This window comes from Euprymna scolopes, chromosome 38 (genome assembly GCF_053919585.1).
Source record: "Euprymna scolopes isolate OS-2025 chromosome 38, ASM5391958v1, whole genome shotgun sequence".
NCBI lineage: Eukaryota > Metazoa > Mollusca > Cephalopoda > Sepiida > Sepiolidae > Euprymna > Euprymna scolopes.
Window position 1 is genome coordinate 72,406,534 of NC_136519.1, and position 12,863 is coordinate 72,419,396.

The 12,863-nt window shown below is 35.5% G+C and overlaps 1 protein-coding gene across 2 annotated transcripts in view; it reads left to right on the top strand.

Annotated features, from left to right (window-relative positions):
* The window catches only part of LOC145263180 (uncharacterized), a 481,342-nt gene that overhangs the window by 135,222 nt on the left and 333,257 nt on the right, over positions 1-12,863 (top strand). The gene's annotated exons all lie outside the window — the stretch shown is intronic.

A 12,863-nucleotide genomic window follows, 5' to 3' on the forward strand; every position in this document is an offset into this window, starting at 1 on the left:
GCTAAATGTGCGTGTGGTCCATAAATAGGCTCCTATACGGTTTAAAATTACACAAAACTGGCCACATACAATTATAGAAGTGATATCAAGGAGAAAATATGTATGTTACATTTTGACCAGAAGTAGATTATTAAAAAATATGTGGTCTGCGTACACGCCCAGTCCGCAAAGAAGGGAAATAAAAAAACTAAAAAGTTTTAAAAACGTTTTTGATATAGATGCGCATAAAAATACTTTGACAGGTATTTTTCAGTTTGAACAAGGATGGTATATAAAAATTGTGGCGTCTGCATTTGTGCCTGGCATTCATAGAATTAAAATATTCCAAAAAGTATAAGAAAAGCTATCGATTTGCGTAAGTATATTTTTATAATTATGTTTCAGTTTCAAGAAGTATGGTATAATAAAATTATGGAATCTGCGTTCGCGTCTGATCTCCATAGAATGGAAATACGTCACAAAGTTTAACTAGTTTTTTTTTTCTATTTTCAATATAGATCCACTTAAAATTATTGTGATAACCGTGTTTAAGTTTGAATATGTGTATAATAAAATTATGGGGTCTATCTTGATCTCATAGAATGGATTTAAATTTTTTTTTACTAAAATATAGTTTAGAAAAAAAAAAAAAGAAGCTGTTTGTGAGTAATGTTGAAACCAATTTAGATTACCGAAATAGAATTTGACCAATATTTAAATAATTTATATAATATAGCTGAATGTGTGCGTGCGTGTGTGTGTGTACACAAATAGGCTCCTATATGGTTGACTATTATACAAAACTGACCACATACAATGATAGAAGGGGTATCGAGAATCAAAAATGGGTGTGTTACATTTCGAACAGTGGCAGTGCATTAAAGTTGGGGGGGGTCTATATTTGCGCCTAACTCCTAAAATACAGAAATATAAAAAACGTAGCCTATTTTTGAACCCAGTCAACGACTGGTACTTCTGATAGTATTACTCTAAATTTGAACTAAAAACTTACTTTAAATGAAAGCAAAGAGAACTCATGCCGGTATCAGATTATGTAAGATATTACATTGAAGTTTAATCAAGTGTTGCAACAACACTTTTTGTAGCGATAGTTTCGTAGTTTGGAAAATGGCGTTTATCGCGTTTCACAGTCGAGTTATTCTTGAATTATAAGTAAGTTTTGAGAACATACAATCAAGGAGTTGGCGCCGGGCTACACCAGACCTCAGTCCGCCATTTATATTCTTCAGTCTTCTTTACATGCCCTTTTGTCGCACTCGTTAAACTTGTGTAAATCTGGAACGGAAACGTTTATTTAATTCACTCGTGTCGATTGCTCTCAGTTTCATTTTGGTTGCCTTTTTTATATACTCAGTACCGATTTAATTGTTGAATATTTATAAGTTCTTTTGCCAATGTTCAAACTGGGAATATCCAGGAAGAATTTTTAGAATATCTCTTAACCAACATCATTACATATTAGGTCATGTGACAAGCAGGTAAGAAATGGAAAAAAAATCAAGAATAGTAAACATGCAAGAAAGAAATACAAACAATAAACAATTTAACGCAGACACTGTAAAATTTTAAATCGGCCTGTATAATTTTAAAGTGCGGAAATCAACTTCGATTAAGTTCGCGCTTAAAATATAGTAAAAATAATTTACTTTCATATTACTAACCCCAAGTCCAAGGGACGAGCTGCGCCCCCTAAAATATAGTGAAAATACTCATACGGCTTGTTTGCACCTGCTCAACAAGGTACAAATCATTAGACTTGAACTTAAAATATCTTGATCTTGAACAATAATTGCTTACTAACATGTCGCGTAAAATCTATATTTTCCTGACGCAAACTCTTATATGGATGGAAAATTTGAGTTTAAATAGATAAATGTTTATTTAAAAACATCTGCATTGTGATTGGTTTCGAAGCTATTATATATATATATATATATATATATATATATATATATATATATATATATATATATATATATTAGTATATTGATTTTTCTGACGGATGATAGCAATGTATTGAAGGGATGTAGTGAAAGAATAGCTGAACGAATACAAATACTCGAAGACAATAATTAAGTTATTAATCTTTATGATTATGTATTAATTTTTCGATAGATCTTTCACATGCAATATGTGTATATATGTAAGACTCGCTATTAATATTAATAAAATCCGCAATGATGAAAAACCTGATATTTCTGGAGAAAATGTCCCCTTGTCAGGAAATAAAACAAAAGTTCGATCCGTCTAAAGCATATATATATATATATATATATATGCACCCATATACATATATATATATATATATATATATATATATATATAATTATTAATAAATAAATATTTTTTATCCATAGACGAATATACGTTTCGCGTTTTATTTTACATTCGTCAGTACAGAATTACATAAATGTATCGCCGGTTGAACAATTCGAACTTGGTATTATGAGCTTTGGTCTCATAACTACTCGCCCTACGTGACAATGACGCTTTGAAATATGAGAGGAATATGTTCTGTATTTTTATTTTATTTTATTTTTATGGAAAAAAAAAGTAGTGCGATTCTAAAGAGTTTCGATCTCAAGGGAGATAACCATTAAACGTAATAAATTTATTAATTATCTCGCGGAAGGTCTCAATGTTATAGGAGCTTAATAATTATTGCTAATAAATGAATTTTATGTTTAGCGTTTCCAAGTTTTCTAAGTAAGGACATTACCGATATTCTGACTAAGTTAGGTAAGATGTGGTCAAGCGATGTGGATGTTAGGCTATACGCAAACGCGCACAGAGAATTGAACAAAAATATAATCTACTTGACAGGAGTAAAAATTAGAGGTGGGGCGATTTCTATATTTATCCCGATTCAGATACGGTTACCGATTTTATTCTGAATATCCAATTCCGATATAATACCGTATTCCGATTCTTTCAAAATTTCTAAAGATTTTTCTATAAATTTGTTATATACAGGGTGACTTAAAAAAAAACGGGCCCCAACTCTAATTAGGCCCCGTTTCTTAGTATTTTCTCCGAATGAAATGAAACTTTGGTCATAACTAGTTTATTATATTCAAAATATCACATCAAACCACGAGGGCCTTTTTTTCTCCGTTCTGCAGCATATGTTCTAGATAGCCTCCATTTAGCTTTTGTTTTTTGAGGGCCACCTGTACATATATATATATATATATATATATATATATATATATATATTGATTACCGTAAAAACCTTCGTAAATATGTGCATATATTGTGTGTGTATGGTGATTGATGTACAGATTTTAGTTTTTTTCTAGTAGTTGAAGATCAATAAACATTTATCGTTTTGCTATTCGTACAAACAATAGAAAATTAAATTGCGAGAAATGATAATTAAGTGAATCGTTTTCGACATCAGAAAAATAAGCAGATTTTTTTTTTCCGATTCTAATGCCGCCAAAAATTCCGATTCCGATTAATCGTCCCAACACTAATAAAGATAAAACTATGTTGCACTTTTTCGTTTTCGACAACCTGCGTATTTAATATGTAGAGCCACCCGGAATTATAGACGTTCCTTGCTCGATATACGGCATAATCACGTTGATACACCGGTTCCCACTGGATCACCGAAGTTAAGCAACGTTGGACCTGGTCAGTAGTAAATTAGTGACCAATTGGGACTTTCAGGTGGCGTATGTGATCTCCGCTTATCTCGGCATTGTTCCCAGTCGTCCTGGACTTCTCCTTGCCAAGTAATACCGATTCAGGAGAGGTGTGGCAGCCCTTGCCTCACTATTACACACCCCGGCTATCCTTACAGCGGGTATCCATTGTCTTTTGAGACTGAAGTGAGACTTCCTTGCTCGATGGATAAATCCGTAACTGCGTCACGGAAATGATTTTGCCGCCAGAAAATTATCTGATATGAATTATTAAAAGCTAATACGTGCGGAACCACATTCGAATTTTATTAATTCGATTACGCATAAAATAATCTTTAAGCCACTGCTGCTGAGCACCATGTGACTAAGTTTGCTATATATGTCACATTGATTTGATTTATTACAGAGCCAATTCTCTATTGAATAGTATGTTGTACCTAATATTATAATACTGATTAAAAAAAAAATTATAAAAGATATGGGTGCCATCAGCTAGAATCGAAACCAAAACTTTTAGCGCGTCAGCCGCGTCTCCTACCGATGTAGCTCTAAAGCGATTGGTATGAAAGACTTTATATTAAGCGACTTGACGAAATGAATTGAATTAGGGCCACCTGAAGTTGTCCGGAGGCTAAAAAAAAAATAAATAAAAATAAACAGAAGAGGTAAAAAGTATATATAACATCGTTTATATTAAAACACCATGTACAACATAATCACGTTGACACACCGGTTCCCGCGTGATCACCGAAGTTAAGCAACGTTGAACCTGGTCAATACTAAATGGGTGATCATTTGGGACTTCCAGGTGCTGTATGTGGTCTCTGCTTATCTCGGCATTGTTTCCAGTTGCCTGGTCTTTTCCTTGTCACTGGACTCCAACAGTGCTGATTCAAGAGACGCGTGGTTGAGGATTGCGCAACCATTGCCTCACAATTACATGCGCAGCTGCCCCTACAAGCGGTATCCTTTGACTTTTGAGACTGAACGAAGGCATCGGATTAAAACACCTATCGACCTACCTCCCAATCCGTTCTATCTTTCTTATTTCTCTCTTCCTATTTTGCCACATCCCTCTTCATCCATCTCTCACCCTTGCCCGGTCTTTTCCTTTATAATATTGAAAATAGCTGAAAACCCGACCTCCTCTACTGACGAAACCTGGCCCAGTTAATTCCCAAAGAATGAATGATTTTTTTTTTTTAGACATTTTTCATCCACATCAACGTTGGTTAAGACTATACAAACTTTGTGGATGTTTTATTTTTTTATGTAGATTTTAACTTCAACTTGTACACACACACACACACACACACACACACACACACACACACACACACACACACACACACACACACACCTGTCCTTTATAAAATAGACTAGCGAGGGGTACCCGGCGTTGCCCGGGTGTTTGGAGGTGTGTGTGGAAACTCCGGGGGTGGGGGGTTAGAAAAAAAAGTAAGTATGAGGATCGAATCTGAACCCTTGAGGCAAAGTTTTAAATTAAAGTGTGAAAAAAAACCAAACAAACGTGCGACGTTAACGATTGCCCCATCGCGATATGCTAACGGAAACACGTTTGAATTTATTTAATTACTTGTATTTGGCAGGTGTCCGTTTTAATGAGTTAATGAGGTCAAGTTTGACTGCGGGATAGTATTTACTGCTGAACGCTCCCCCCCAAGATGTTATAGGAAAAAGACTAACCCACATGCGGCGAGCGACAGATGTTGAATAGTTATCTTCCCGAAATCGAGCAAATTAAATAGACAGGCGAGCTTCGTTGTTAACTGTGAGATATTACGATTTATATGTGATATAAAAAGTTTTTAAAAGTTGTGAAGCGAGCGACCGCTTCTCTGAAAGAATCCTTTTGTAGACATACAGAAAAAGCGAACACACATACATACATACATTTTCGCTTTTATATTTATAGATGAAACTACTGACAATAATATTCCGAAACTTGCATTAGAAGTCGCTGGGAAGCGACCGAGAGGAAGGCCGATGATGAAACGCCGTTCTCAACGATTTCTGTGAAACCGGTTTTCAATTGAAACGAAACCTGTAATTGTTTAAATTACAGACAAAAATTCATTATTCGTCCTCGCTCGAGATTCACGCATTAAAAAAATAGCGAAATCTCATCAATTTTAACGGTGTTTACACAAATTACATGTGTCTAAATTTGAATAAATTTACAGCTTTTCATTCAATTTAACCATGCAATTCGTTTCATAATGTGCGATTTTGCACACCACTGTACTCTTGAGTGAAAGGGTTGATACCTGCCGTTCTATGAAGAAGGGGCTTAGTGCCGGTTGTTTTATGATTTAAGAATTTAAAAGGAACCGAAACTTAACATTAGTTGAATTATTCGGACTATCGTTCTCACCTTGAGTGTTATTTTCATAATGTTTTAGTCGATGTAACCTCCGACCTTCTTCGGATGCATCTTGTCGAACTCACAAAGTTTTCTGTCAGACTCAGAAATCGTTTGTCGAACACGGAAATATGCATGGGGTTTTGCACGAAACCCTTCACTTAATCGATGGTTGTTGCAGGATATCATTTTTTCAGCCATGAAACTTGTCGCTCGCATTGAGGATTGAATTTTCTACCAATCATGCCACCCCGTAGATTAAATAAAGTGTTCTGTTAAAAATTCCATGCAGATTCGAGAGAAAGATTCCCGAGTTCAAGAGAAATATTCTCGAGTTTAACAGAAAGATTCTCGAGTTTAACAGAAAGGTTCTCGAGTTTAACAGAAAGATTCTCGAGTTTAACAGAAAGATTCTCGAGCCCGACAACATACACCTGATAAAGGTCGGAGGTTACATCGACCGAAACGTTGTGAAAATAAACTCAAGATGAGAACAGTAGTCCGATATATCCAACTAATACGAATAATCAATCATTATCTCCAAATTTCAGAAACGTTAAAATTTTTAGTTAGTCAAACGCCATTTAATGTTTTTGTACTGCGCAATTTATTGCCATTTTGTTACAAACGCGTATTTATATCCTCAAAAACACATTGCATGAAAATGTGGCATAAGGTCGAATACTGGAGACTGAAAAGCCAGCGACAAAGAGGAAGAAAACTCAAGTCTACAATAAATGCCTGAGCGGCCTCGTCGGTATAGATGCCTCGGTCGATAAGCAATAATTAAACTCTTCTCAAAATGAAAAGGTAAAGCCTGGGAGGATATACCTACCAGAATTGCATAGAACCATGCCTTAACCCGACAAAAAAAACAATATCATCTAAACCAAATATCTCAGAATCTGTTGGCATGATTGTCAAAGACGTAACTTACTAACTACTTTGTTATTAAATCACGTTTTATGCCTTTCTGTATTACTCTTGCTTCAAAAGCCGCAGCCGAGGAGGGAAGGAAGGTCGGTATCATGGATGGACGATGGTGCAGAGCATTTGATTAATGATTGAAAGCTACTTTTGTACTCAATTAGTGACCCCCCCAACATTATGATAGATCGTCGTTAGATAGTCGTGTCCGCTCACGAAGAGACCCCACCGGCCATTACAAACCTTACTCCCATTATATCGGCCAGTCATTCGTCTCCTGTCTATCGAAGCGAACCAACACACAAATCGAGAAAAGTGTATATGCCGGGTCTAATCGGACCGGCATCAGTCTGACTAAGCTGATAATCGCGATCATTTTGACATGCTTTACCCCCTCCCCCTCCACCAAATCAACTCGCACCCTCGCTTTCATTACCCACCTAGTACCACAAGATTCCTCGTAATATGGTAATGAAGACAACGCTTTTTTTTTCATCTGAAGTTCTTGACAGTGTCGATAGCAAGATTATAGCTGTAATATAGAAACCCAGTGTCACCATTAGCAACGAATATGTCCGCCAAAAAAAAAAAAAAAAAAAGCGTTGTATATTTGTAATTTGGCAACATAATAGTTAAACCAAACCCTGATTTTAAAGATAAATATATTCCATGTTATTTCGTAAACAAGATAATCACAGCATATTAGGCCATTCAATATCTAAGTCAGTGATTTTGAGAGAGATTTTCGTATCGCTTTTAAACATTTTAAAATAGCTATAAACTACTTTCTTTTGCGTGCTTATATTCTAAAAATAAATATTTTACAAACGGTATATTGTATTTAATATATAGATGTTAAAACGGTTTGCTAATTTTGCGACTTTGGCACTAGATTGGGAGATTTTTTTTTATCTAGTTAGTAAAACTTTGAGTTAGCAGCTAGCGTTTTATTTTTCTGTAAAATCTGGAAAATTTGTCACGAATACAACCGCAATTTCAGATTTCAGTAACTATTTTCTGTTTATTTTTTGTATTAGGACCCTATGCCAGTAAGTAACGATGGTATGAATTTCGGTGAGGGTCACATTAGTACATGTCAGGATGACTTGATGGCACACAGAAAATATACACAGTTACCGGTGGCGTGATTGCAACGTGATCAAAGGTTAACTCACGAGACAAAACGCGCTAGAAATGTAGGTGTCGAATGATATGACATAGAGATACGTCACACGTTCGGGTGAGAGAACAGAACTTCTCGGCAGTCACTAGTTGGGAGCAATACAAACGAGATGCGTCTGACAGTGTAGAGATAATCTGAGCGAATGTTACATGGAAATTTTGCCCGTCTGCGTCTCTCAAATCCCATTCTTAAGACTAAGTTAAAAAACTTAAGTAAATCATTTTTCGTTGTATCTCTCCCCTGTATGCTCTGTCTTTCTGTCTGTCTCTCTCTCTCTCTGCCTCTCTCTGTCTCTGTCTGTCTCTGTCTGTCTCTCTGTCTCTCTCTCGCACTCTCTCTCTCTATATATAATGTAAATAAATAAATAAAACCTTGAAAACACAGTAAATCGCCATTGTATTTTCATGCATGTTGAGCTTTGTCCGTCTAGCTAAACAAACGATAAGACGCAAACACAAGGAAACGTCCAGTCATGAACGACGGTATGAAGCAACCGGGGAAAAAGATTAGCACGTATAAACAACATATGCATGAAAGAGACTTTGCTTTATTGATTTATTTTCTTGATCTTTCACTGTAAAGGCACATATGTGCAAGTCTACACGTTTAATTAGGCGGGACAAAGTAATGCCTCCTATTTTTTATTCCGCCCGAATTGATCAATTACGATACAAATTGCATCGTTATTTGTGCATTCATGATCTGAGAGGTTCATCTCTCAGTTGCGGATATTGACGGTATGAGCCTCTAAGAAAACAACCCCTTTCATGGACGTACGTCAAACTCAGAGATGTGTCATTGAATTTCTTCATGCAGAAAAAAAAGACACGCTCAACATTTACCGGCGCCTGTGGAACGTTTCTGAAGCTGATGTAGTTGATGTCTGCACAGTTAGAAGATGGGTTCGTCGATTTCAAAGTGACGATTGAGATGTGAGTGGCAAAGCCCGCTTCGGACGCCTATGCGCAGCCATCGCTTATAGCTGGTAAAAGTGTATGGAGAATGTATAAAAATATATTCTGGAGTATAAAAAGTCCCGTCTTCGTAGCTCTTTAACTTTTTTATAGTTAAAAAATAGGATGCATTACTTTTAGAAGGGTCCTCGTAAACGATAATGTGCTTCTTCACGTTTAACGTTAAAATCTAACACTAGCAGAGTTTTTTTTTTTTTTTCTTCTGTCAAATATATTTCGTGGTGATGTTTTGCAATTTGTCACTATGCAGAGGGAGACCAACTGCAGTTTACCAAAGGATTCGTTCATTTTTTTTTCATCTCATAATTTTGGACGCGATATTTTTTAAAATCAAAATATTAAAAAAAGAAAGATGCGATGAATTTTTAATTTAACAAAGTTGATAACACTAATAATACAGAATGGTAGTCTTTACTCGACTATTAAGAGAAAACCAACGAACCCACGTTATTTCTATTAGATGAGAACATTTAAAAAAGAAGTTCGGCAACTTTATTAAAAAGTAAATGTTATGGTAAGGTTATTAAAAAAATCAGTCTTTAACATAAAAAAAAAAATACCCCAAATGAAACTCTTTAATAAAACAAGGATGAAACTTTTAAAGCTGCGGCGACTTTTTTTTTTTACCGTAACAAACCTTATAATATGAAATTACTAGCGGGGGTACCCGGCGTTGCCCGAGTGTTTGTTTCCGGGACGGGGGGGGGAGTTTTAAAAAATGTTATGGTAGGTAAGTAGGAAGGATCAAACCCGGAGTCATGATTAAAAGTAGGAAAATAAAGTGTGAAAAGAAAACAAAAAAACTCTGTAACGTTAACAGTTCGGCCACCAAGAAAAGTCCATTCCAGTTGTTTAGGAAAAAAAACAAAAAAAAAAAAACGACTACGGTAGGTCGGCGCGAACGTGAAAATATAATGTGAATTATCCAGCACGCTAACCACTACGCCACAGAGCACTGCAGCTTAGTTTAGTGATTTTAAATAACTTCACATGAAAGAACTACGAAGCCAAACTGGTGTTCTCTTCTCAACTGTTCCTTGTGAACGATCCCCAAACGGTGTTAAGTGGTGGCAGGGGGAGGAGGAATTTATTAGAGAGAAAATATTTTACCACTTCCATTGATCTTAACCGATTTTGGCCGTGACTTCTCAGCAGAAAAAGTATAGAAATCTAAGATTATCGAGGAATTTGAGAAATAATAAGCCTATAACACACCTCAGATATTGTTCTGCCGTTTGTGCATATTATATTTGCATGAAATATCTTGATTTTTAATCCTATTAATGTCAAAATCAGACGGGAAAAAATGAGTTCATTTTATTTATATAGAGAGAGATGAGATGATAAAAAATGAACGAATCTCTTAGTAAACGAGAGTTGTCCCCCCCTGCGCAGTAACAAATTGTAAAACAGCGCCGATTTTGTTTGCAATTTTAGATTTAAGTTAACCAGCTTACCGTATCCATTTCCTCTCCAGTCATCATACGAAACTATTTCTTCCATACTTAATACCTGCCGAACAGTAATTATTGTACACATGATTTGTTTTTATATTTGAAAATATCTCTTCCAGTGATCTTCCAACGCTATAAACTCTAAATCCTCAACGAATTTATGAATCTTTTTTGAAACGTTGCATTTCTCGATTAGCCAGACACAACATTCCTTCATGAATTACGTCCCTTGTTTATTTTTAACATTTAAATTAAATGCTAATATTAAACTCGCAAATTACAGATTAAAAAATGTTAAAATATGTTTATAAAACACGAAATATTATGTATATTCGTAATATTTTTACATATAATCAGCGGGATTCGCACTAGGCAGGTTAAACCAGTTTCCTTTAAAGGAGGAAGTTTCATGAGAATATCAAATTCATAAGCAGTCCGAAGTCTGCATATCGTAGTCAGAGGAGATGACCTCGATAGCTTTTTGCAGTTCTTGAAGAAAGATGTCGATTTCCTCCTACGTGCAGCGTCTGGCATTCCCAAATGGTCACCCATGTAGTGCTGACATTGCTTAACTTCTGTAATCTAACTAGAACTGGTGTGTAAAACTGATTATGTTGTATGTATATATATAGTCTTTGAAGTTTTTAACATTTGAAACCACACAAAAAATTATTTTTTATCATTCATTAAAAAAAACATCTAGTCAGTAAGTCATTTAATCACCTGCAATCACTGCATCAACTCTCAAATTTACTATAATACCAATTTTTATATTTTTTAAGGGATCATCAGTTGTTTACCATGAAACACTGTTTCGGGGATTTAAAAACAAAACAGTGTATTACATCATGGCTCCCCAGCAGTGTTGATCAAACACCACCACCCTTAATCTTAGGAAGAAGACAAGTTACAAAAAAATTTTTTCCCCAATTTCCTATTCTTAATTGTAATTACTAACCTTTTCATAGTATAAAAATGAATTTCTTACCTGTGCGATTCATCAATATATATATATATATATATATATATATATATATATATATATATATATATTTATTATACTCCAAGATTTAAACTTTTCATACACTATAATTTTACACAATGTATGAAAAGTATTCCATAACTTTAAAACGGAGATCTTTGCTTCTGAACTAGCGCGTCCTGAAAATTTTAATTAGCAACATTGTATGAGACTGGTAGATACTATTGTGGCACGAAAAAAATACAATTTGAATTGCCTTGAAATATAAAGCTAATTCCAGGAGCAAGGGCGATAACTCGGTTCGTATTTCGTTCTTGGTTGCCATGTTATTACTCTTGAAGCAATGAAACAAAGGCAAGAATTACGACTTTTTCTCTGACAACCAAAGGATACCTTGAGTTTTTTGTAACCAGACACCGTGCGTTCTTGCATCGCCAAATCAGATTCCTTCTCCGCGGACTTAATTTCTCCCTTATTGTTATTTCTCATACTTACATAACACTTGTCTTACGCCATATAACTAGTACTTCATCTTATGCCGTATTTGGCTCTTATGCAGTCAAGAGTGAGTGGCCTAATGGCTAACGTGTTCGTTAATTAATTAGACGACCTGCGTTATATCCACCTATGACTCAAAAACATGTGCTTGATTCCTCCTTGCTAAACATGATAAGTTAAGAATCAAGGATAAGTAATCATGAGAGAGAAGTTGCACCCTCCCTTACATCTCGGTAGTAACCAATGAAAAGGGATATTTTCGGATGCCCTCAAGAACGCTTAGTAGATTTTTATATGACGCCACTGCGTGTTTGTCTGTCTTAATTTCTCATTTTTAATATGGCTCCTGTATGAAATATTTAACATTTTCTGAAAGCATCTCATCTGTGGCCTGCACCATCCTCATCAGGTTCGAATAAAAATGGAGATGACAAGAAGACGCATCAATCTGATTTTTAAGCCGAGTTTCATGTTTCTGTTATTCCATATTGGCTTTAGTTTGTGAAGTACTGTTGTTCTTAACGCAATTCTTGCAAATATTTCTGGCTTGGGTCCTGGTTTACAGTGTAATGATTAAATATTTTTGATAGATTGGCAGGCTCGTTTTCAGTCTGCGATCCTTAGGCTTAAAAATCTCAGTTTCACTATTTTGAAACTATTTTGATTGCTAGGCATCCCACTAAATGTCATCGGTCTCTGAGTTCGATTCCCACGGTTTACTGAGGCGTACTGAGGGTATCACGCACCACATTCCGTCCAAGTACGAGAAAGGCGTAAAACATGCTAGGCGTAGATCATCTGAGATTAAAGAACAT